Below are 26142 nucleotides of genomic sequence, written 5' to 3'. Positions count from 1 at the left end.
CATATTCCACTGATCTTCCCTGTATCTTTTTTTTTTTTTTTTTTTTTTTTTTTTGCTCACTAGAAACTGAACCCAGGGGCTTAAGCACTGAGTCACATCCTCAGCCATATGTGTATATATATATATTTTTTTCTGAGTTGCATAGTGCCTCCCTAAATTGCAGAGGCTGGCTTTGAACTCACAATACTCCTGTCTCAGCCTCTCAATCCACTGGGATTACAGCTGTGCACCACTGTCCCCATCCTTCCCTGTATCTTTGTGATATCTGATTCTACACCCCAGCCATCTTTCCCTTTAGAATAATATCATTTAACTGTTTTAGAAAAACTTCAAAACATTTTGCTCATTCTACTTAGGGTCTTGAAAAAGTATCTGGCAAGAAACATATGGGGTTTCTGCTGAAGAAATTTCTTCAAGTTGCTAAAGTCAGGACATTCTTGTGAGACTCTCTTTATCAAACACTCCTCAAGAAACAACTTACAAGTTCAAAGGGAAGTGAAGGAAACATACATTTTAGGAACAAAAATATGTTCATCAGTCAATTTATATTTCAATATATCCCTTTGACTTAGGCACAAAGTAAGAAACATCAATAGGAAGGATGCCACTTTGGTATGTGACCATAAGATAAAACCAGCAATAATTTAGAATCTTGGTCTTCTAAAGTCTAGGAAACTGAGAAAGAAAGTTGAACCTTTTCAAAAAGATATTTTCAAATTTGGCAGTGTACAGAATGCCTTTGATTGTTTGTCCAGGAATATTGTCTACAAACCCCAATTCAGCTGATTCTATCGCCTCTGATTTCCCTTTGACTTCGGCTTCCTCCATCTGATGAAGTAGCATGCAAAAGCAAGAGATCTACACTTAGAAGCTCATTCAATCAAACAATAAGCCAACTTAGGAAAAGGGAGAGAAGTTGGCCTCCATCTGTGTGAAGCTTTTGTGTTTAGGACAATGACCATCCAACATGGAATTAAAAATGGCCAATCATGGTAGTGAGGGATTAGAAAATTAGGCTGATGAGAAATGGTTCCCTACAGCAGGATTTGTTGAGGTTTTCCTTTTCCTCAGTTCCTATCACACTTTTAACATTTTACTTAGTCAGTTTGGGTGTTAGGGATTAAATCCAGGGTCTCTGACATGCTAAGCATATGCTCTAGCATGATAAAAGATTTTCCATAATAGTTTGGCATTGGGGTACTCAAAGGAACTTTCTTTCTTAGGAACTTTCTTTCAAGGCATTTGAACATTTATTTCCCATTGGATCTTTCAATATCCTTGAAGACCAGGGAGAAGAAGGTAGTAGATATGGAAATATGAGGAAGCAAGGGGAATAAATGATTAGATTCCAATGAGATAGAATGACAAGACAAGTGACAGAGATTCCACTCTAAGGTATGTACCCAAGAGAAGTAAAAACTGCCACTCGAATACATGCAAGTGACTGTTTATAGAAGCACTATTCAAAAATAGCCAAAAGATGGAAATAACTCAAATGTCTACCAAGGGATGAGTGGAAAAGCAAATTGTGGTATATGGCTTCTCTTCTTACACTTATTTAAAACATATGTCTGGATGCTTGTTGAGCTGAATTCCTCCCAGCCCGCAGAATCTTTTAAAAAAGCACAGTCTTTACTGTTTTAATTATGAACTAATTACTCAGCACCTACCACATACTAGGTGCTCACTGATATTGTTTTATTTTGTTTGAAGACTGTAGTCATTCTGATTTCACAAATGAGTATGTGTGGGGGGGGATCAATAAGCATTGCTTTGTTGTGTTCAAGGTAATAAGGAGGGCAGACAAGGGGAATAGTTTGCGGAATTAATCAGAAGTAGGAGGAGGAGTAAAGGGAATGTGAATTAACCAAAAGCTGCAAATGACAAAGAGAAGAAGTCAGAACACTCCCAAATCTGCATTTGCCGGTTGCCTGCCTCAGCTCTCCAGAGGTCCTCATTCTTTACCTTACAAGCGACAGAAACTTAGGAGCCTCTCAGGCCCCCTATGCCTCAATCGCAATGTCCCACTTAACTGTGGAAATCTCCCACATCTTCTCACCTTTGCTCTTTGCCTGGAAAGCTCCCTTATCAGATCCCACTGGGCAAATAGTTTTCTTCCATCTCTTAGCTCACATCCTGGCTCTCTGTGAAGTCTGCGCTGATCTCCCCCAGGCAAACATAGGCTCTCTTTCTAGGTCCTACTCCAGGTTTTACAGGGTCTTAAGTCCATATGATATGGGAGGCCCTCTTTTCAGAAAAGAATGCAAAATTATGGAAAAATTAGGCCTGACAGTGAACATTCATTAAGAATGAGGGGGAAAATATTCATAACAGATTATGATAATGTCTGACAAACACCACAGATATTATAAAATCTACCAAAACATGGATTGCTTAGGGACCTCTATAAGACTTGTCTTTACTGGTTAGCTGCATACTCTGATCACTTCTTGGTAGGACAATTTTATACCTTCTGTTTTTCTCTATGGAGAATAGAAAGATTCATCCTTTTTCCTCTAGCATAATTTATGGTAACTTGCTTCAGGTTATAGATTACAAACAGTTCTCTCAGCTTTACAAGCCAGTATTGGTAATATCGCACACAATTTTAACATCAACGTCAAATCTGGGCAAGCCTCTCCCTTCTTTCTCTGTAAGTTAATCCGCTGCTTACAAAATGACATGTCTAATCATTTGAAGAACATTCCACAGACTAGGTTCTGGCTCCATACATTTAAATCACTTCTCTCCTCCATTACTCAACATAGTTCAGGTACCAGGAGGTAGAAGACATGTGTAACTTGTGATAAAACCTCTGCTTGTGAAGCTTTATGTCACAGCACTCTTGAGTTAAACCAGGATGTGATGAAGAGTATTTCTGGAACTCCAGCAATAACTTAATTATGACCCACATTAAAAATATCTCACTAAGCTCAAAGAAAATCTACCCCCAACTTGACCGTCCCTTAGCCAATTTCAAAAATGCTGCTTCCATATTACCTACACAGAAGAGGTGAGAGTGGAAGGAAAGAGATATCTTAACTGAATTCTTTAAAAGAGCTTACTTGTGTAAATTTGATATAAAAAATTATGAACACATTATTAGGATTTCAGAAGGGATCAGTGCAAATGAGCAGACCCTGAAGCATTAAGTTTATTAGCTTCAAGTTTAACATGCTTTCCTATTGCTTTTGTAGCCCCCTGTATCTACTCCTGCTATGGCATAGTCAGGGTATGATTACAATCCTTGGTGTCTCCTCATGGAGCTGTTTCTCTGTGAGGGCAGGAACCATATCGCTTTCATTGGTATCTCCAGAATCCATCATATGTCCTTGTGGATAACAGTAAACAAATAAAAAATAAATTGCTGAATAAATGACAGGAGTACATTCCTCCTGAGGGACAAAGGAAGGAGATGGTATTAGTGCGAGGGTCAAGGGATCTCTTTCCACACTGGCCACCAGGGGGAGGTGTTGGGTGGTGCGGAATGGTGGGCAGCTAGGGTGGTGTGGAAGAGGGTAAGGAGAGTAAGCTATTGGTAATTCTTTTAAAGAATCCTTGAAATCAATTTTTTGTAGCTCTGGACACTAGAAAGGCAAGATGGGCCTTGTACAATCAAGCAGAATGAGTCAAGAAATGAAAGTTGGAAAAGAAAAGGCTTCCCTGCTTTGGAGAATCATGGAGTTGGCAAACCACCTCCATTTCCAACTTCTCTCTGACCTGAGCCTTTGATGATGGCTAACATTGGGAGCGCGCTGGAAACACCACGCCTGCTCCTTATATTTATAGAGCTTTTAGCACAAAGGCATTTTCATCAAAGCACTTTAAGAGCTAGGCACACCCTGTCACACACAGGAACCCCATGAAAGGATTGCAGCTCCACAGCAGCCCTGAGGGCTGAGCTGGCAAACAAGAATGCTTTGGAATACACTCCCTGGCCACAGGCGAGCAGCCCAGTTTGAAACTGGTGGGAAGAATGACATCAGGTAGGGCCAGCCAAATCCCTGCTGAGGGGCCCTGACCTGTGCTTCTGGAAGAAAAACTTAGATTTATGAATGCTGACCACGTGCCTGACACTTTCTTAGGAACTTTACATATTTTATCTCATCTAATCCTTACATTAGACCCATTGTACAAATGAAGAAACTGAGGCTGAGAGACAAATAATTGGCCTCGGGGCAACAACTCCTGAAGGCCAAAGCCAAGATTGCCACTCAAGTCCATCTCAGCAGTCTTTTTGCTGCTGTCCTAATACATGATCTAAGTGTGTCGGAAGAGATGCAAAATGTAAGATCAAGAGGTGGTTCTGGGTTGACTCAAATCTCTTGACCAAATCTCATAACTGACTCAGCAGATTCACAGGTAGGCCTACAAGACAGCCACCTAGGTAAGTCCACATTTTAGTCAGTGAGTCAACCCTTCTGGGGTACCCACAAGCTTTCTGTTCAAGCTGTTGTGGGATGGTTCATGTCACCTTCTGTCATAACCACCCATGGCAAGAAGGGTGACCTCACTCCCACCTCCCCTATCCCCTCTCCACACTGAGAAACCAAGACAAATCACTTCCAATAATCCAGTCCAGCAGGATAGCACTTTCTCTCCTACTTCCAAATGTCTGAAGCATAAGAAGTCTTATATTATGACTCTGGAAAAGTCATAATACCTGTTTTAATCTCTTTACCTGGAAAACCAGGTTGTCTAATTTGAGCACCTGCATGATTCCACCAGAGCATTCTCCAAAATCATGTAGTGTTGCCAAGAAAATCCCATCCATCATTCATTTTCCTTCTATAAAGTCAACTGAATTCTTCTTCATGAAAAAAATGCAGGTTTAAGTTTCGGTTCTGAATCAACCATGATGGCACACACCTATAATCCCAGGAGCTCAGGAGGTTCAGGCAGGAGGATCATGTCTACAAAACCAGCCTCAGCAACTTAGCAATGCCCTAAGGAACTCTGCGAGACCCTGTCTCTAAAAAAAATACAAAAAAAAAAGGGGCTGGGTATGTGGCTCAGTGAGTTAAGCATCCCTGGATTCAATCCCTGGTACCGACCTCCCCCTGCCTCCCCCCACCAAAAGAAAAAGTTTCAGCTCTGCCTCCTACTAACTTCCATTGGAAATAATATTGTTTATCACATGGACTGCTACGTGAATGAGTGTCATAAATGACAAAGTAAAAATGTTAGTTCTGTCAGATGATGATACTGATGAGTATGACAATGACGTCCTTTAATACTCATTTCACTATTATTTGTAATATTGTCCTCTCCTGGGCCAAGTCCTTAGTCTTGAATTATTCATATGTCCTTGTTTAGCACCCACTGTGTACTGACTGTCCTATACTTAAAATACACTCAAAGAAATACAGCAACAAGTAGTGTTGAAACAGTGGAGCAGTCTATGGAATTAAAAGGGTTTGAAAAGGAGATAAATAGAAGGGAAACATTGTCATGGAGATGAGCCTTTAACTGGGCTTTTACATATGGTATTTGTGTTAGCTTTCTGTTACTATAACAAAAGACCTTAGTAACAACCTTAAGAAGAGGAAAGGTTTATTTTGGCTCACAGTTTGGGAGGTTTTAGTCCATGGTCAAGTGGATCCATTGCTTTTGGGTCTGTGGCAAGGTAGCATTTCACAGTGGAGAGCAGGTGGTAGAGCAAGCTACTCACCTCAAGACAGCTGAGAAAGAAAAGAAAAGAAGAAGGATCCAAGTTACACTATTCTCTTCAAGTGCATACCTTCAATCCCCAGAAGACCTCTCAGGAGGCCCCACCTCTTAAAGGTTCTACAATCTCCCAACAATGCCTAGCTAGGGACTAAGACATTAACACATGAGCCTTTGGAAGATGCATAAGATCCCAAGCTACCACGGTATTTACCAGGTTAGAGAAGATATGTGTTGATAAGTTGTAGGATAGCTTGAGGACTTTGATTCATTCAAAGGGAAGCATCCACAGTAAATGTTCCTAAATATTGACTCCACTGATTTTTAGATGTTCCCCAATATCCATGGTGTTAATGCTTCCACCATAGCTGATTGCAGGTGCCAATAAGACTGAAAGCAGAGTTAGGAAGAGATGGTTCTCAGCCCACCATTATGTCATATTTCTATCACACATCTGCATGTCAGTAACCTCAAGAGTAGAGAGAATAACGAAATAGAGTAAAACTAGGAACTGATGACTTTTCAATATTTGTATCCTTGGTTTTTAATATAATTAATGATGAATTTGCATTATTTAACTTTTAATCATGACTTTACTGAACAATTGACTTGCAAAATCTCTGGAAATTGAACAGTCAGCTCTTAGGATGACACAAGCTGGCTCAGGCAGTTGCAAAAGTCCAGGGGGGTGATAATCATGACTTAAACCAAGCTGCTAGTTGGGAGGTGATCAAAAAGGGTCAGATTTGGGGCATTTATAAAAAATAGAGTGGAAAAGATTTATTGGTAGACTACATATGAAAGAGGAGAAAAAGAGAAATCAAAGATGACTCATGGGGTTTTATTTATCTTGGAGGAAGGTGGGAGAGGAGGTGAGCTCTGCCCTGGGTCAGGGCAGCTGTGCAGGTATATGTGTTCCAAGCCATGAATTGCCCTTTCACATTGTCTTCTCCCTTCTCTACAAATATTAAATTCATTATGACAAAGATCTATTTATATTTGTATAATAAACATCTGATGGAAAAAGAAGGGGGGTCTAAAATAGAAAATATATTCTCTAAATTCTGCATTATAAGAGAAAGTGCCCTCTGAAGAAGAGGAAGCCCTGGCAGGGATGAGTGGATCAACTGTAGCTCCAGAGCAGATCAACTGTAGCTACGGAACATGGCACAAGGGATGGAACGAGAATCAAAAGACCCAAGTTCTCCTCCAAAAGACTCCCAGTCTGGATGAACCTGGGAAAATCCCTTAACCCTTTCTGCCCTGGATGAGGAAATGCTCATATGTAAAGTGGAACTAAAATTACCATTACTTCCTATCACTGTATCATGATGGCAACCAAATGGGGAGATGAAAATCAAGTATGTGTTAAGTCTGGAGACATGTGTGAGCCTTGGGAGGTTGCCACAGGCGCCCACAAACATCAGTGTTTTTCTTTTTAAAGAAACAGGAAAATACCAATAATTCCGTTCTCCACTTACCAGTGTTGGGATGGATCCTAGGACTGAACTGTGCGCCCCTAAATTCCAGCTGCCTTCCTGTCAGTCTTTCATCATTGTGACCCTGAGTCATTCTGACTCAGCAGACTTAATTTTGTACTTGACAGATCTGACCGAAAATAATTAGAGAGGACCTACCCATGATCCAATGGGGAAAGGGAGGTTAAAATGACAACTTGAAGCTGGAACACACTGATTGGTGTCCTCTCCCTTTCTAAACCCTCCTCCTCAGGGCTGACTTCTTGGAGACAAGGAGGAGACTGTGGGCCAGGTCTGGCCCATCAGGCCGAGCACTTAAGTGATTAGGGAGCATGGTCCCCTTTTCTGGGGTCAACAGAGTGTCCTTCAGGCTCTGGACACTGCCAGGCTTTGAGCTGCCATGTAGCCCCAGACGAGACATCTCATATTGACAACGTTGAAGGGCTCCTGCGTTGATCAATAACAGCATTCCTCTTCTGCCTCTGGCTAAAAGCTAAAGAGACGGGTTGGTGCCTATGTGATCACTAGAATTTAATTATACATCACATTGATTTTTAATTAGAACTCTGGTGAGGACCTCATCTTTAAAAAAAATTTTTTTTTCAACTAGTAAATGGGTTTTACCCAGTCCATCAAGTAATTTGAAATGCACTTCTCCTTATGACCTTTAGCTGTCTTGATGAGGAGGAAACCTTTCCTGCAACGCTCTCCATGAGGGCAAAGACCCTGAAAACAGCTATCATTTCTCCAAATTTTTATTCATGTTCTATACTTCAGCATGTAAGACAGACCCCAGGAGAAACAACAGTTTCTGTTGTTTGTAATGAATTCCAATTAACACTGGAAAAAGTCCCATTGGCTCTGGTCCCTGGTCTGAGCTCTTTGAGGGATAGGTCCAAAGACACAGACTGGCTCTTAAATCACATCTGGCACCAGAGCTTGCCTCATTTGCCCCTCATTGCCCCTGTCAGAGTGAGATGCTCCAGAGCTGCCAGCACATTTTCCCCCAGGGTCTCAAGACTACAGGACAAAAGTTTTACAATCTAAAGCAAGACTTCAAGCCCAGAGCCAAAACCTATTCCTTAGAAATAGGCCTACTGGTGCTAATACTTGCACAGAAGGCCTAAAAGACGTCAGCCCTGCCCTCCAGAATCTCTATGCTTCTCTTTAAAGTTGCTCCGGGACCTAGGAATGACGCATGCTGGCTTAGATGTCAGCACCAGTCAGTACAGCTGACCAAGGCACAGCCAGGCACACAGCATGGTTCCCTCCAGTGAGGAGCCTAACAATAAATATACAGATGCTCCTAGATTTAGGATGGGGTTACAAGTTCTAAGTTGAAAATATGATATAGAAAATGCATTGCATAACCCTAATCCAGCGAACCTCCTAGCTTAGCAATGAAGCACACAGGTTGTCTCCCCTCTTGATCACATGACTATGGCTCACTCCAATTGCCAACTCTTGAGAGGGTGTTGTGCTGCACTTCACTCGCCCAGGAAAAGATCCTAATTCATAATTTGGAATGCTGTTTCTGCTGAATGCCTATTCACACCATCATAAAATTGAAAAATTGTAAGTCGAACCACTAAAATTAGGTATCATCTGTAATTACACTATCATAACCTGACCTACATTCTAGGCACTGGGTTATGCTCTTTTCGTTGCCCTTTTTATTTAGTGGCAGATCAGAACTTCTGGATGTATCTCTATTTTTTAATGTTTTTTTTTTAATTGTTGATGGACCTTTATTAATTAATTCATTTATATGTGGTGCTGAAAATCGAACCCAGTGCCTCACACATGCTAAGCAAGTGCTCTACCACTGAGCCACAACCCCAGCCCTGTATCTCTATTTTTTTAAACAGTATATATCACTCTCATTTTATTTATTTATTTGTTTGTTTATTTATTTATTTATTTATTGTGGTGCTGGGATTGAACCCATGGCTTTGTGCATGTGAGGCAAGCACCCTACCAACTGAGCTATATCCCCAGCCCTGTATCTCTATTTTATAGATAAGAAAACCATGACTTGGAGAGTCTAAGCAATGCTCCAGAGTCACACAGGTGGCTTGTTTGTGCACAAGTGGTGGAACAGGGACTAGATCTGCAAGACTCATGTGCCCCCCACCTTCACACTACCTCCCACATCAGTGAGGTTCACACTGCCAAGAGTGGCCTGCCACCTCTTCACACCTGCCAAGAACAGCCACAGGAATACTGCCAGCCATGGTGAGAACAGAGGAGTCATTTCCTCACTTCCTTTCTACTAAACCGTCCCACAAACCAAGTTAGTCACTGCCCCATTTTTCTCATATGATTAGCATGATATTGACTAGGGCAAAATCTCCCTGCCTCTGAGCATTGGCTTTGGCTGGCCATCTACCCAGAATTTCCTTCTTTCTCATTCATTCAACCCCATACATGTTTATTGAGCATCTATTGTGTTACATGCTGGGATATGTGAGTGGACAAAACTTTGTCCTCAGCCTAGTTAGGGAGATCACACAGGTAAACAGACTGTGACAGTTAACATGAGAAAGCTGATGACAGAGAACAGCAAAGGTAAATAGATACCGAATAATATAAGAGGGGTCCTCTAAACCAGTCTTGGGGAGGAGAATCCCTAGGTGCTAGGATGGTCATGGATGGTTTCCTTAAAATGTTCTTCCTCCCTAGCCCAACCCAAATGCCATCTCTTGCCATTGCCATGTCCCATGTTCGTCTTCTCATTTTCCTCTCCCCTACCTTTCCCATGACAGGCTGTGCATCTTTTCTCAGGCATGGGTCTTAGCTCCACAGACAAAGTTCCAGACATACTGCTTGATTTCCAGGAGACTGGATTATAATTAACCACTTTGTCATCAAATCTGAGTCTCAGACATCCTAGTCCAAATCATCATTATGCCACATCCCTCAGGCTGACCTGAGCTCCACAACTGTCAAACTGTGTTCATCATTTTTTGGAATTAACTACTCTTCAGAGAGATGAAGAAGTCCACCTCCCTGAAATCTAAGTACCAAGGAAACAGTAAGTGTTATGGGTGCTGATCCCAGCTCCTCAGGAAGTCCACACCCTAATCCATGGGCCCTCTGAACACGACCTTATGTGGCAAAGACTTTGCAGAGGGGATGAAATTGGGGATCATAAAAGGGAGAGGTTATTCTGGATTATCCAGATGGGCTCTAAAGGCAACCACAATTTTATAAGGAGAAGTTAGAAGAGGGAGAAGACAAAGTGACCACAGATTCAGAGAGTGGAATCATATACCCACAAACCAAGTAATTCCAGCAGTGATCAGAAACTGGAAATGTCAAGGTACAGATTCTCCCCTAGAACCCCTGCAAGGAGCTCAATCCTGCTAACATCTTAATTTTAGCCAACTGAAATTGATCTTGCACTTCTGACAAGAGAATGAATTTTGAACTTCTGCTAGAAAGTTCAATTAATTTGCACTGTTTTAAACCACCACTGTGGTATTTTGTTACAGCAGCCATAAGAAACTAATACAGCTGTCTTGGAATACAAAGGCAGCAACAGGAACAACAGGAGCTCATGCTGGAGGACTCCCAGGCAGCTTCACACAGACATGGAAGAGAAGTACGTTCCTTCTTAGACTGCAGTTTCAGCCTACCGCTGCTGTGAGACCCAGTTGGTAGCATTACAATGAAAAACGGCAAGGCTTTGATTTGTGAGTTGTTCTTTTCTTCCTGATTTTCCTCTCCATATTGCCTGAGGTCTTTGAAGTAGCAGAATTTCTGAATAACTTCACTGTATTTAGAGATAGTTAACCAAGTCAGAGAAAGAATCAAAGTTCACTAAACCAAGCATCAGAATGGACAAAAACCACCACCTTGAACTTCTTCAGTGTCCATGTCCTGCTTCCTTGTGCCCACTCCCCCTTCTCCTGACTTGGCTCTTGATGGAGAGGGACTTGTCATTTTCCTGGTAGGCTTCTTTGTTGTGGGCTGGCTGCTACAGGAAGATGCTACTGGAAGGAGATGCAAAAGAAAGTAATACTGATAAAAATTCAGCAGGGCCTATGCAATTTGGTGCAAGAATTAGAATTGGTAGGATCTAAGGGTTTTTATAGCCTTAAAGCAAAGGTGGTTTTAGCCCAATTTCTCCTATAGTCAGTTTTCTTCCTTCCCAACTAGAGGTGATTTGACACTCGTTCTTATGTTGTTGAAGAAACACTTAAAACCCATGAGCCAAAAATTGAAATAGAATGTATTACTGCTATCTGGAACGTGAGACTACTGAGGCAAAGTGCTCTGCCAAGTTCTTAATGAGACAAGAAAAAAAAACACAACTCTTAAGTGTTATAAAAATAAGGAATAAGAGGGCAGTTAATCCCATTGATTTCCTAATTCTTCGCACTTATTCCCAAAGTATGCATTTAAAAATGAGCCTTAAGACTGGGGAGTGCTTTTCACAGTCCTCATTAAGATGGGTGACTTGCATGTTCTCTCTCCTTCATTATCACCTTGCACTGTAAAATGTGGACATGATCAATATGACTCTTGGGGAAACTTTCTAGGCACATGTTTAATAAAGGAAGGTATTACGCTGTGGGAGATGAGGACATAAAGGAACTGGAGTGGGAGGGTATTGGGTGACACTATGGCTGTTCTTTTTAACGCCTGCTTCCTCTTGGGCCGCCCTGGCAACAGCTTAGTGAAGGGGAAGGGGAAATGTTGTCCTTGGGTTTTCAGCTGAATCAGGTATTGGCAGCACAAAGCCATCAGTTTGTACCAACCCACTGGTCCTGAAAATTTAGAAATACACATCAAAGAAGTTGAAAGCTTGTGTAAAATGCAGGTGATTCCATTTAGATGAAAAGTCCCTAAAATTTATGTCAGGAACTTTCAATGTGCATGTTGTTGTTAAGGCCACACAGGATAGGTCCAGGACTCTCTTGTAACTCTCTTCTACAAGACATTCAAATGTTCTGTGTGCCTACTTTTCACACAAAACTCCTTTAAACTCAATCTGCTTTCCTACACTGCAAATAGCATCATCAAGGTCATCTTTTGCCCTGTAGCTACTCGGCCATCTTTTTCTCCAGCTGTAGAGTCTTTGCAACTTGATTTCACTATCTAAGTTCTTCTCTGACTCCTGGCACCCCCTCTGAAGTGATTTCTCTTTGGGATACTTCAGCTTTCTTATCTGAGTGCTCCTATGGACAGGAAAATGCACACATCTCCTTACAAATGGCATATTCATGGATGCTTACCCTTAAGATTCCCAGGAAAGAAGTAACTATGCAACTCTTCACAGTGGACACTCAGAAGATCTGATGGGGACAATGATAAAAGTGGCAAGTGGCAGGTACACATCAGGACCTGTGAAACCTTGGAGATTCCCCAGAGACAAATAATTTAGACAAGTGTCTATATCAATAGTCTTTTTCTTTCTGATTTTGGCCTAGTTTTAATGCCTTAAAAATTTTTTTTTATTGCCCACTTATTCTTTACCGTGGTATGCAATAAGCAAAATTTGGATATTACCCACATTGATATCAGCCTTCTGCTTCTGGAACTTCTCCTTTTTTTCAAATCTCCAAGCAGATCTTCACCCACTCTCTCACCCCTCCAACATCCCTTTCTGTGAGGAGACATCTGGAGAGTTTTACCTGCAACCCTGTAATTACTACTGAGAATCCAGGAGTGTGAGCTGTTCTAAGCCCTCCCACGACCTGTCCAGAGATGCACATGATTGGTGGTGGGGAAGGTCAATTATAACTCCAATATATTATTTGACCTGGGTTTAAAACACAGGTGCTTCATTTGTTACAGCGATAAGCCATAAATAATTTTGAACAGTTTGTTCTCCTAGCAACACTGAAAGCATTACATGTACTGCTTTGCTTATTTGTTTGCAATTTCTGCAGTTTGTCCTTTATAAACAGGCACATAGATCTTATTGTGATTTCCTTCAAGTACCCACGGATATAAGACACAAATTACCAATTTCATTAGTTTTCCAAAAACATGGACGAGAACAAATCCTTCATTGAGTGGTAAGCACTAAAGTCTTTAGATCTATAAAGGGAATCTAGCCAAGGGTTTGGGGCTTTTTTTTTTTTTCCTCTCTCCATAAGAGCTACTTTTAAATCACAAGCTCCAGCTAAGAAACTTCCTGGCATCATTAGTACATTAATTAATAACCAAGAAGACTTAGGAAGATTTATATGTAATATGTGCTCATAAGTGTAATATAATTCCTTGATTCACAACCCAAACTTTTCAAACACGAGTATTGAAAATAACAAAGAAAATACTTTCCCCATTTACAATGAAAGCTTGCCTTCCACTTTATTTATGATACTGACTTCTAGCCTGGGCAATAATATAAAAATGATTTGAGATAATGATGAAGAAAGGTTCTGTAAACTTTTTTTTTAAACAACGAAAGAATGCAAATTTCACAATGAATACAGCTTGCATGTTTATAACTGTGGTCAGTTCTCACATAGGAACAAAACCCACCATTACAATTGCTATTAGTCCACAGAGGGATTTCAAATAATGGGAATACTTTGCTAAATTCTACTTTGATCCAAAAAGATCAAATCAGAAGAATATATTTTACTTTTGAGATTTAAAAAAAACATATAAAACATGTCCATTAGCACATATTCATCTCTACTTCCTACATCTGAAATGAGAAGGAATCTCCCAGCCCTTGTCAAAAGTTGGTGCACAACTGTGTACTCTACTTCCATTGACTTTTGCATTCTGGATTCAGTGGGATTATTATGGTTCATTTAATTTTATGATTTTCAACAAATTGCTAAATGTGATTTGTTGTACACTTTTGTAAGACTTTTGATCTAAATAAATCAACAATTTATAAAATAATCCTTTTGTCAGACCATGAAACATGTATTTAGTTTGGAAAATACGGTCATTGCAACAATGCTAGATGCAATAATTCAGGAAAAGAAAAAAATTCACTATAAGTCCAAAGAAGTAATCAAGAGTGTAGTTTGAGTACACACTAAAACCCCTCCACCTTATGCTCCTAATGAACATAAATGCTTCCTATGCCAAATATATGGTCATTTTAGAAAATGTCAAATTATCTCAAAGAAGAAAAAAATATTTGACTTAAAACAGAAAAGCAAGAAGTACTCATGGCTATGTAGGAAAAATACAGGTGCATTAATTCATGGACTGAAAACAGTTGAAGTTAAAAAATGAGCAAATTAGAAGTTAGACCAAGAGAAAATATTCCAGAACCTGTGAGATAAACAAAACACACAAAATATTTTAACTAATCAATTTGAATAAAGCTTCAAAACACACATTTAAAAAAAGAATGCCAGGAGCAATGGTGAGAAAAGAATGTTGAAAACCTGATAGAAAAGTTAATTAAAATTGGGGATGGAGCTCAGCAGCAAGGCCCTGGGTTCCATCCCCAAGATCACAAGAAAGACCCCCCCCCAAAAAAAAGCACTGAAAACCTAATTAAAAACTTAATACCTTATAATAAATAACAAAGTGGAAGTGAAAGATAAAAATGAAAAAAAGATGGAAAAGGAAAAGAAGAAATTTTGGTAGGATTTGATTAGTCTTACAGAAGATGTAGGTGATAATGAGGCACTAAGAAAAGATAAGAACGAGGGCTATAGCTCAGTGGTAGAGCACTTGCCTAGTATGGGTGAAGAACTGGGTTCGATCCTTAGCAATGCATACAAATAAATAAAATAAAGGTTGAAAATAAAAGTGTTTGAAGACTCCCCACAGTATGCTAGTTACATTGCCTTGTTAAGAAGAATATAAACAATAAAAACTGTTAAGTTTTGGAAGAAAAAAATGTAAGTATACAGATTAAAACTTTGTTATCACCAAAAAGACAGAAATGAAATGAATAAAATCCAAGCCAATACAAGAAGTGACGCACTGCATGGATAACTACTACTTTAGGATGATACGGCCTCTGGGGAGTGGAAAGGGAATAGACATAGACCTAGGGCTGGTGGCTAAAGAAGATTTTACCTTTATCTCTAACATTGCATTGCCTTTAAAAAAAATATTTCAAGCAAGTAGGAAAAAAAATTGAAAAGTTAATATTTCCAGAGAGTAGGAATATAAATTTGTTATAGTATACTTTATCCTTTCTCATAATTTATACGTTCCTCAGAACAAAAATAAATAAATTTAATTTCTGTGTTGATTTGAGCTGCAATGTAAGTGTGACTAGAAAATGAATGCATTCCAAAGCAGTCCAGGGTGAAGCCCTGATGTCCAATTCAGTTCATGTCTAGGGGAGATTCAGGGCTATATCACATACTCCATCAGTTATATGCAGGTGAGGAAAATTCTTAATGGAAGAGAATGCCAGTGAACTTCAAGGGTCATTGCCTTTTAAACACAGTTCATGAGAGCTCCATTATCTTATGCTCTCCATTGGTTTGAATTACTTGTCTCTGGCTTCGGTGTGCAAGTAGTGGAACAAAGATATCAATATAGAAACTACCATAACCAGGGGTCAGCAGGGGGCTATCCAATTAGAGAACCCTTAAGAAACCACAGGAAAGAAAATAACTTTTCTGACATAATAAGGACCCTCCCAACAGGAGACAGAACAATCACTTCTGTGTGTTAGTTTTCCCTTGCAGTGGGTAAATTGTGGAGCACAATGAGAAACAGTTAAGATTCTCTTCTTTGAATGATGGGCAGTGGCCCTGGTTGCCCATGGGACTCTCTGCTCACTAGAACAGCTGTTTGACAGCACTCCACCCATGCAGAAGGAAAAAGCAATTCTAACAGAAAACACAAAAGGCAAATCAGCAGATGGGCTGGATTTACATTTCCCTCAATGGACATTTGCATGAGAAACTCTCAAATGAGCTTCGTGCTTCCTATTTGAGATGACAGAAGTCCAATCCAGGCAATGGCAGAGAGTATAGAATAGCTTATGAATCAGAGATTTTAGGAGTAGACTATACGAATCATGGCCAGATACTTTATTGGGGCTATGAATAGAAGAGTAGTAGAGGATAATCTCTAAACTTCTACAATTGATAGAACTGTCTGAATAGAATTGATATAATTCTATCAAATAACATGGGCTGTGAGAAACAAAAGAGGTAAGTAGAAGAGTTGGTCAAAGCTGGGCATGGAGAGGCATGTCTGCAATTCCAGCTACTACTCCAGAGACTGAAGCAGGAGGATGATAAGTTCGAGCCTGGGAAGCTTAGAAAGACCTATATCAATTTATTTTTTTTTAAGTTCTTTAGAAAAGGTCGGGGATATAGCTCAGTGGTAGGGTGTCCCTAGGTTTAATTTCTAGTACCAAAAAAAAAAAAAAAAAGACTTGTCCAGGAAGATCTCAGAGTGAGGTCAGATAGTTTAAGGAGAGTGAAATACAAGCTGCCAAGTTATTTTGGGGAGAGTCAGAGTAAGAACCTGGCAAAGTGTGAGGCTGGGTGAGTAGGTATGTTAGTTAGTTTTCCTTGACTATGATAAAATACCTGAGTTATCAACTTAAAAGGTGAAGTTTTATTTTGGCTCACAGTTTCAGAGGTTTTAGTCCATGGTCACTTGGTCATGTTGCTTTGGGCGTGTGGTGGCGCAGAATATCATGGCAGGAGTCTTTGGAAGAAGAAACTGCTCATCTCATGGAGGACAGAATATGGAGAGGAAGGGAGGCCACGGTCCCCATACCCCTTTTAAAGGCAGCATCCACAATGACCTAGCCTCCTTCCACTAGACCACCTTCTAAAGGTTCCACCAACCTTTAGCACCACATTGGGGACCAAGCCTTCAACACATGAGCCTTTGGGGGACAGTCAAGATCCAAACTATAACAGTAGGTGAGTTGGAACTCTGTCCTCTGTGGGAGAGTGGGTGCTCTGTTTGGCATAGTGTAAGCAGAGAGGCACAGTAGCTTTAAGCAACTGAGCTACAGAACAGTCTTTCTTACTCCAGGGCAGAGTGGGTTGCGTCATTTAAGGGACTCTGAGAACTTCACTTGGTCAGGAGAGAGAAACTTTTCACCTACTGTCTCTTAGCTAGGAAATGCAAGTACAAACATCCCTGGTGAGGGAACACCTTCCGTGACAGTTACTTTACATTTGACCTAAAGGCAGCTGATGATCATCTCCTAGAAAGAGATGGGAGAAGTAGAGGATGTTAAACTCATACCCTGTCATGAAATGGCAGCCCACCAGGGATTGTCTTTGATCTGAGAAAGTTCAAGGACAAGTTCAGAAAGATTGAAGGGAGAAGAGCAGGAACAAAACAAGGTCAGGTGAGTAGGGTTGTAGTTGGAAAGACAAGCATTTCTGCCACAGCTCTGTCCTGAACCAATCCAAGGCCACCAACACCATGCCTGAGGCTACAAATCTCTTCTAAATCAGAGTCCCAGTGACCAAAGTGAAATCTCTATTTCCCACATGGCATTACCTTCCTTTTGGGAAAGCTCTGAGGTTAGCAAACTTGCTTTTCAGTCTATTCAGAGTAATTACCCCCTACAGGCCTCCATCTGCCTCAACCTTGTCACCTTGCCCTCTACCTGGGCTCACTCAGCGCTTCTTCACCCCAAGTCTGCTCCAGTGGAGGCAATAAGAACCCCATTCTCTCTAGATCAGTCTTTAAACCTCTTTTTCAATCCCCTTCTACCCAGAATACTTTATAGCCTCCACTCTTTTCTTTTATGGACCTCTTTCAGGAATCCCTGAAAGCTAATTATTGTCATTCTATAATCCTCTTTCTAGAAAAACACATGCAAGAAAGGACCTGGATAAGCCACAGATTATAGTATCTCCAGGACAAAAAAAAAAAAAAAAAAAAAAAAACTAGACCATGCAACATTTCAAAGCTTCTAGAAAGAAACACCTGAACAAACGTACTCAATATTAGGATATTTCTGTGTTCAACACCCTATATCCTAATCTGTCTCTCCTCTGCATTTCTACATTTCAACTTATCTGATATTGTCTAGATCCAAGTCCTGGGCCCCCAAATCCATTACCTCTTTTGTACAATCTTTAAAGTCTTTGCCTCAATACTTTGTATCAAAAGATGCAATATAAAAATTAATGGCCTTGTATCATGGGAAGCCAAGCATTTAAAGTGTTGTCAACCAGCGTTATGACCATGAATGTGATAATAAAGTTTAAGATGAGTCATGTAAAGCAAAATTGCAAATGCACTCAGATGAAAGACTATGCAGGAGTTACAACCCAGCCTCGTAATGAAGGGAGAGAGCCGATGACGACATTCTAAAAATCCCATTTCTCTTTGGCCAGATACAATTTGAAATAATGATAGGTTTATCTAAATCCAACCAATCTAAATCTCTTATTTCAGCTCGTGTGATAAAGACCCTAAGATTCACATATCTTTCGCCTCTATAAATATTTTAAAAATGGGAAAGGACATTGGAAAGTGGCCTTTGTAACCTAATGATATATCTCCCTCCAACACCTGTCAACATAAGCGATGCTTGCCAACTTCTTTTCCTAGTCATCAGAAAGGAGCATTTTGCTAATGAGAAGATAATGATATACAACTCCCCCAAGGAAACGTGCCTTCATGACGGTTGGAAGGAACACTTGGATGGAAGTCAGGTACTCTGGGTCTTGGTGTTGGCTCTGTTGTAAGGATACTTTGGTCAAATCGTGTAAACCCATGTCTCACTTTCCTCATCCAACAAAAGATATTAAAGCTAAAAATGCTTGCCCCATTTATCTTGTGGATTTACTGTGAGCAGGCCTCCAGAAGTACACGGTGTCCGTGTTTGGTTCTTACTCTCAGTATTATTTACAGCTTTCTGGCCCTCTTCACCTGGGCAGATTACCTGAAATTTCCTCACCTCCTCCCTTAAAAGGGGGCAGTGCCATAAATTTAATGTATATAAAAACAATCTGGCCTGACGTGACTGAACAGGAATTAAACGTTGAACTGATTTAGGATTCACTGTTCTCTCTGACTGAACCCTGTAATTACAATGAGCTATAAACCACGCGTAGGGTATTTGCTATGAGCATTCTAGCAAATAACATAGAATTACAGGGCTGGAAGTAGACTTCGGAGCTCATCTACTCCAACCCCTTCATTTTACAGATGAGGAAACTGAGGCCCAGGAAGGTTAACAAGCTTGCCTGGGGTTATACAGGTAATTAATGATGACGCTAGATTGGGATCCAGATACCCGATTCCTTGTCTTGTGGGCTTTCTTGTTGGAAAGCTACCCATTGACCTCACATAATTCAGTTGACCTGATGACAAATATCCATTTAGAGATTCCTATCACAGTGACTGCCCACTTTCTATTGTCTCACACACATCTGTCACTTAAGAGTGGCAGGAATTTCTCTTTTCTTACTGACTTTCATTATAAAATTAGAGAAATAGTTTCCTTGCAGGTTTCCGTGGTAGGCTGAGCTGTTGATGTCTCCCCAGTGATGCTTTTTATTCCTAGGAGGCAGACTTCTGAGGGACATTCCACATCCAAATGATAGCACCCTGTTAAGAAAAAAAAAGTGATTTATTGGAATGGCATTAGAATGACTTACAGAATTGAAAAAGTCCCTTTGTCAGTCATGGTAGCACATGCCTGCAATCCCAGAGGCTGGGGAGGCTGAGGCAGGAGGTTCACAGGTTCAAAGCCAGCCTCAGCCACTTAACAAGAACCTGTCTCAAAATAAAAAATAAAACGGGATGGGAATGTGGCTTAGCGGTTAAGCACCTTTGGGTTCAATCCCAAGTACCAAAAGAAAAAAGAAAGAAGAGGTCCCCTTGTTGAGATCTGGTATTAAGGGAAGAAGCTCAGGTTTTATCACACAGACTGGTTAAACAACTCAAATGTAATCCTTTTACTGTGAACCAAAATATCTGGTTCAGAGAAAGGAGTAGTTTTCCAAAAGCTCTGCATAAGACCAGCCAGGTAGTCAGAACAAACAGATATATACCACAGGTTTTTATGGCCTTGTTTTTTTCTCCTTTAAACACAGAACTCTTCACTAAAACAAATACATGCAACCACCAAAGATCAGTATCTCCAATCTGATGATTAAGAAGAATGAAAGCACCCACTTAGAGTCAGATACTTTTTGTATTGATTTTTCCTCCTATCAATAGCTAGCAATCCAAAGTCATCTTGTGCAAGTGAATCAGGGTAAACCCCCGGGAGGAATTAGAGAATGTTCACTACCTTTCCTTCTATCTTGGGTTTCTGTTACCTATACCCTCCCACATCCAGTGAATCAGACACATGTTTGAAGATTTAGTCACAGTTCTAAGACTGCACATAGAATTACAGCCAAAGTCCTTGTAGGCAGTTTTTCATTTCTACTAAGGAAGAGTGGACTTTGACTTTCCTTCCAAACCAGAGGCTTTAACATGCATAAGAATTACCTGAACAGTGTGATCAACTGTGGACGCTCTCACCCGGTGGTTTCCAAAGCTTGTCAGCACATTGGGACTAACTGGGAAACTGTTGAACATTCCAGAGCCCAAACCACACCCCAGACCCATGAAATCCCAGTCTCAGTCCACATAGTCCACACAGGCACCAGAAGCTTTGGAAGTTTGCCAGGCACATTCAATGTTCAGACAAGTTTGGGAACCACTGCCTAACCCAGAGTTCTCAACCCTGATACACGCTAGAACTGTTCAGAAGTCTTAAGGAAATAAAAGTGCCTGAGCCACATGGCCTACACTGGAATCTGAGAGGGAGACAGAGAAGATGGGGTTAAACCCCCTCTGAGATTCTCTAAGGGTCTAAGGAGGAGCCCAGGAATCTGCATTGGAGTAAATACCACGCCCATATACTACCCCCTCCAACCCTGGACTATGACTCAGGGGGTCTCTACCACCCTGAGAATGATCTCTTAGACCCTGGCTACTCAAAGAGTGGCCACCAGACTAACAGCACTAGCATTTCTCTGGTGTTTATTAGAAACGTAGAATCTGAGGTCCCACTCCCATGGAGCCCCATCTGCTGAATCAGAATCTGCATTTCAACAACATCCTGGGAATTCTTGTGCATATTAGAATTTAAATCTCACCAGTCTTGAGGTATCCCTTAACCCTGATTGCATATTGGAATCACCCAGAGCCTTAAAAACTATGATTGCAGGACCCCACCAGGGCATATTTAGTCTATTCACTGGAAGTGTGATGGGAAACATCCAGCTATTTTTTTAAAGCAGCCAAGATTGAGGACCACTTTCAGAACTTCTGCTCATCCAGTTGATGATTATTCCATTCTTCAGTGGGACTTAAAAATTTTAATATCAGGTTCATATCATTAACCTCTTGAGATCGCACTGAAAAGTTCTGTGTCAGTCACAATCAGTCAACGTCATGGCTGAGACTTGTCTAAGTCTACTGCAGCAAAGCATGCTGCTAATGCCAACAAATAAAGTATCTCAACCAAGGAGTTTTTGTTTACCTACTGTTATTCCCTTATTTGTACCCTTTTATGAAGATTATCTCCCTGCCTCATTAAGTACCCATGTGAAGTCATCAGCAATAAATCATAAAAGGCCAAAAGTACAAAAATTTTATGGAGAATTTTTGCAATGTGTTTCAAAGTTCAAATTCTGTCTTCTGAAAAATGCATAAAGGCCTAGTCATGGAACAGAACTAATGAGAAACAAGAGCTTAGCTGGTCTCCCCCTGTTTGTGCTGTCATGGTAATAAGATTCCTGAACCACGCCATCAGAACTGAACAAGGAATCAGATCAGAACATGCACATGCAAGTACATTGCTCAGCAGATGCTCAGTGAATGTTTCCTTCTCAAAACCCTATGTTTGTGCTGGGCACGGTGGTACATGCATGTAATCCTCACAACTTGGGAGGCAGGAGGATCACAAGTTCAAAGCCAGCCTCAGCAACTCAGCAAGCCACCCTAAGCAACTTAGTGAGTGAGACACTATCTCAAAATATTTAAAAATTTTTTAAAAAGTAGGGGAGGCTGGAAATGTGGTTCAGTGGTTAAGCATCTCTGGGTTCAATCTCCACTAAAAAAAAAAAAAAGGAAACAAAACAAAACAAAAGCCTTTTGTTTGTATCTCTTTTCACATATGTTCCCTTCAACCTGAATCTCTCAAGTTGGCATGTGTCTTATTCTGCTATGCTAAGTCAAAATTATAGGTTTCTTGGGAAGAATGAACATGTTTTATTTATCAGTCCCACCCTATTTGCCTATAACAAATGCCTAGCACAGAAATCAAATGATTGCAAGAATATCGAAGGTCAACTATAATTGCATCCTCAGATTCAACCAACTTTAGATGACATTTTTTAAGTGTGCCTGTACTGAATATGTACAGTGTTTGTCTCTTGTCAATGTTCCCTAACCCATATAGCGTAACAACTATTTACATAGCATTTACATTGCATCAGGTATTATAGGAAGTCTAGAGATGATTTAAAGTATGCAGGAGGATGTGCATAGTCTATGCAAATCACATGCAATTTTATAGAAGGGACTTGAGAATCCTCAGATTTCCGTATCTGTGGAAGGAAGGATCCTGTAGCCAATCCCCCATAGACTAAGGGATAACTGTTAAGTGTGAGGACGGGGCATGAGGTGGATGAAATGTTCCTCACGTGAGTATGTGTTAGCTTTTTATGGATGTGACTGAAATACCTGGCAATGACAACTTAGAGGAAAGATTTATCTTGGCTCATACTTTCAAAGGTTTTAGTCCTGGCTCCCTTGCTTTGGGGCTGAGAGGAGGCAGAACATCAGGACAGAAAGACATGGTGGAATGGTAGAGGAATGCTGCTCGGCTCTTGGCCTCCAGGAAGCAAAGGGGGAAGGAGGAGGAGACAAGGTATAAGATATAGTCCCCAAAGCCACACCTTCAGTGATGTACTTCTTCCAACCATGCCTCGCCTGCCTACAGTTCCCACCCCCCCTCCAACAGTCCATTCAGCTATCAGTGGACTAACCCACTGATGAGGTCAGAACCCTCATGATCTCATCACTTCCCCAGAGCCCCACCTCTGAACATTCCTGCTTGGGGACCAAGCCTCCAAAACATGAGTCCTCAGGGGACATTTTGTCACCAGCTGGCCAGGCTGTCAACTAAAAAAACCACACAAATACAGAAATACCTTTTTGGAGGTCAAGGCCAGCTCAGAAACCTCAGGTGTCAGCTTCTGTTCTGGAGGGCCAGGGGAGCAAAGGAGGCAAGAGGCAAGAGAATTGGCACACCTGAAACTCCCCTATTTATTGGGAAAAAGCCATTCATAGGATATTCCACCCAAACAAGGCAAGGGATTGGGTTTCAAAGAGTAGAGTCTTGCTTGGTGATGTCTTGTGGTCAGCAGATTGACTGACACCTTGGAAAGCCACAACCATCTCAGGTACTGTGTAGGATCATAGGCGGAGCAAGAGAAAAGGCACACATACATCACACAGCCCAATCACACAGTAACATCAGGCCAGTTCCCTCATACGCTCAAATGCACATAGCTCACACACTCAGCCCATGGATGGATGTCTCGTGACAACATTCCATACACCAACCATGACCATAGGTGAGCTGACATTTTCCCTATAGAGGAATTCAGATAGTTTTTTCAATGCGTCCTCTGCCCTGCCTAATTAATCCTATTGAACACCTTTCCATTGTCCATTTGATTCAAGCCTGTGAAGCCTGCTGCTTGTCCAACCAAACTTCAGACACCTGAAAATCTTCCTTAGAATTTTCACATGGCAAATAGGTTCAGATTCCCACCGACCCACTGAGATAGAGCATGGCAAATCAACTCCTGCCATGCCAGGTACTGAGGCTGTTTCCAGACCAACCACACTGCTGGTTGCGAAATCTTCCTACCTTCCGTGTTTGGTTCTTACTCTACCATGGAAGGTAGGAAGATTGTAACCCTGATCGCAGAGCAGCCTATAGAATGAGTATCAGGGAGCACAGAAGAGAAGGAGGTGGTATTTTTCCTGATCTGGAAAGAAGGAAGTGTGAATAAATGTAACCTCAATTATGATAGGGTCAGATTCCTATTGAAACAACTTTCCTATGTTTATTGGGATTCTTCAGAATCATCATGGTTTTGTGGTCTCCCATCTATCATGGAGGTGATGATTATACCGTGTCCCCTAACAGGAAAATATTCCCCTACTTCCAGGGCTGCTGCTAAACAGATTATCCAATGCAAGCATCGCCACATTCTCCATCCATTCCATAGGGCAATTCACCAAGTGGGTTCAAACCCTTTGTATGATCAAAAGAAAGTAAAGATAAGTGGAAAAGGAGGGTCATAAATTCTTCAGACCCAAAGGAAAATAAGTTAGCTATTTCTGATTTCTCTCTGAGAAACTGGCCTTCTCTCACTCCCTTGAGAAAAACTTGTCTTTTTCTTGAATAATATAATTATTTATAGGCTTCAACTGAGTATTTTATATTATCCCTTGGATGATCAGGGCAGGCACATTTTTTTTTTCATTTTGCTTTCTTGCTTTAAGTAAAAGTATAAACATATGTAGATTTAAAACGACTCAGAGTAAGATGACGATAAACACAAGCCCTAGAATGCTGTACTCTTAGTGAGATAGGTTTATGGTAAGAGAGGGAAAAGTACATAGGGACGTGGCAGTCAGGGTTAGTACTCTGGGCTTGAGTTCTGGAGGGAAGTTCACAGGTGTTCATTATATGATTAAAAATAAATAAACAACAAAAGCAAGCATTATAAAAACTACAGTTCTCCTATTCCATTTCTTCCTTGGGACAGTTCAGCTGCTAAATCTACTCTGAAAGTTATTTAGCTTCCTACTTTTCCCCCTGGATCCTCTTCCATGAGTCTGAGTGGGTAGATGGAGTCAAGACTCAGCTTGGGACCCTGCAGCCCTGACCTTCCTCCCCCATGGCTGAATGCATGACGATCCCTTAGCTGGACTCCCATGCTAGGAGCTTGCCAGACAGTGTGGAGATCCCAAGACATGATTCTTATACCAATTCTCCTATTCCACTGAGCCAGGCTGCTAGGAAGAAGTTAGGTTAATCTTTTTTATGCATTTTGTGCAGTTTTTTTTTTTTTTTTTGGGGGGGGGTCCAAGTCTACTGAGACAGAATACTTAACCACATATATTACATGAAGCAGATTTATTACTTCCAGATACGTAGCAAGGGATAACAAAAGTCAATGATCTGTGCTGAGCAGGTCCCATATGACCCAGAAGTGCCTGGGGCAGATGGAGCCTCCTCTGTGTGTGATCCACCTGTACTTAAGTGGAGGGACTGGGGAAAGCAGCCCACTCTGGGTTTTAGGCATCAGGATGCATGACTTACTTGGGAACCCCGCCTACTCCTGCCAGCTCCTCCTTACTTAAGGATACTGCACTCCCACACTTTCCATAGTCATTCTTGAGAACTACTAGTGAGGAAGGGGGACCCCTGGGTCAGTCCAAGGTCACCTCGAGAACTGTCCTGTGGAGAACTGACCTGTCTTTCTCAGAAACTGTTCAATAAGGAGTGATTCCATAAGTGGATTTGGGCATTCTGGCACTGGCTCTAATATCATGAAACTATAGAAGCCTTCCCGGCCCACCCGCTTGATCAACTCTGGATATGTATCTGGTCCTTCCCACTGACCCTGTAAACAAACAGAGTCACAGCCCTGGTTCTGAATTGCTGGGCGTGCTGCCTACCTCTTCTTACTGTTGACTTGAAAGCTCACTTAGAATTAGCTGACTTGTTTATAACAGCTGTATTAGTATAATTGTGTGATTTAATTGGGGGTTAATTAAGGACAATAAATATCCATAGAGGATTGTTTCTATATACTAAGGTGAGTATTCTGGAAAGCCAAATAAAAGTAACTGGTATCAAATTAGGTGGTCCTACGACAACCAGAAATGAGGAGTAGAAAACTACAGAAATCTACCAGGAGTCTGCGCTCTGGCTGATTTGCAGGTGTCCCCAGTTTTGTTTTAGTTTAAAGAAAGCCAAACTGGAGATTGAACAGGCTGCTTTACAGAATGGCTTTTGGAGTAAAGTCCTCAGCCCTCC

This window comes from Spermophilus citellus, assembly GCF_964194105.1.
Source record: "Spermophilus citellus genome assembly, chromosome: 6".
NCBI classification, from domain to species: Eukaryota; Metazoa; Chordata; class Mammalia; order Rodentia; family Sciuridae; genus Spermophilus; species Spermophilus citellus.
The sequence above is the reverse complement of the archived record's forward strand: the minus strand, read 5'-3'. Positions refer to the sequence as shown.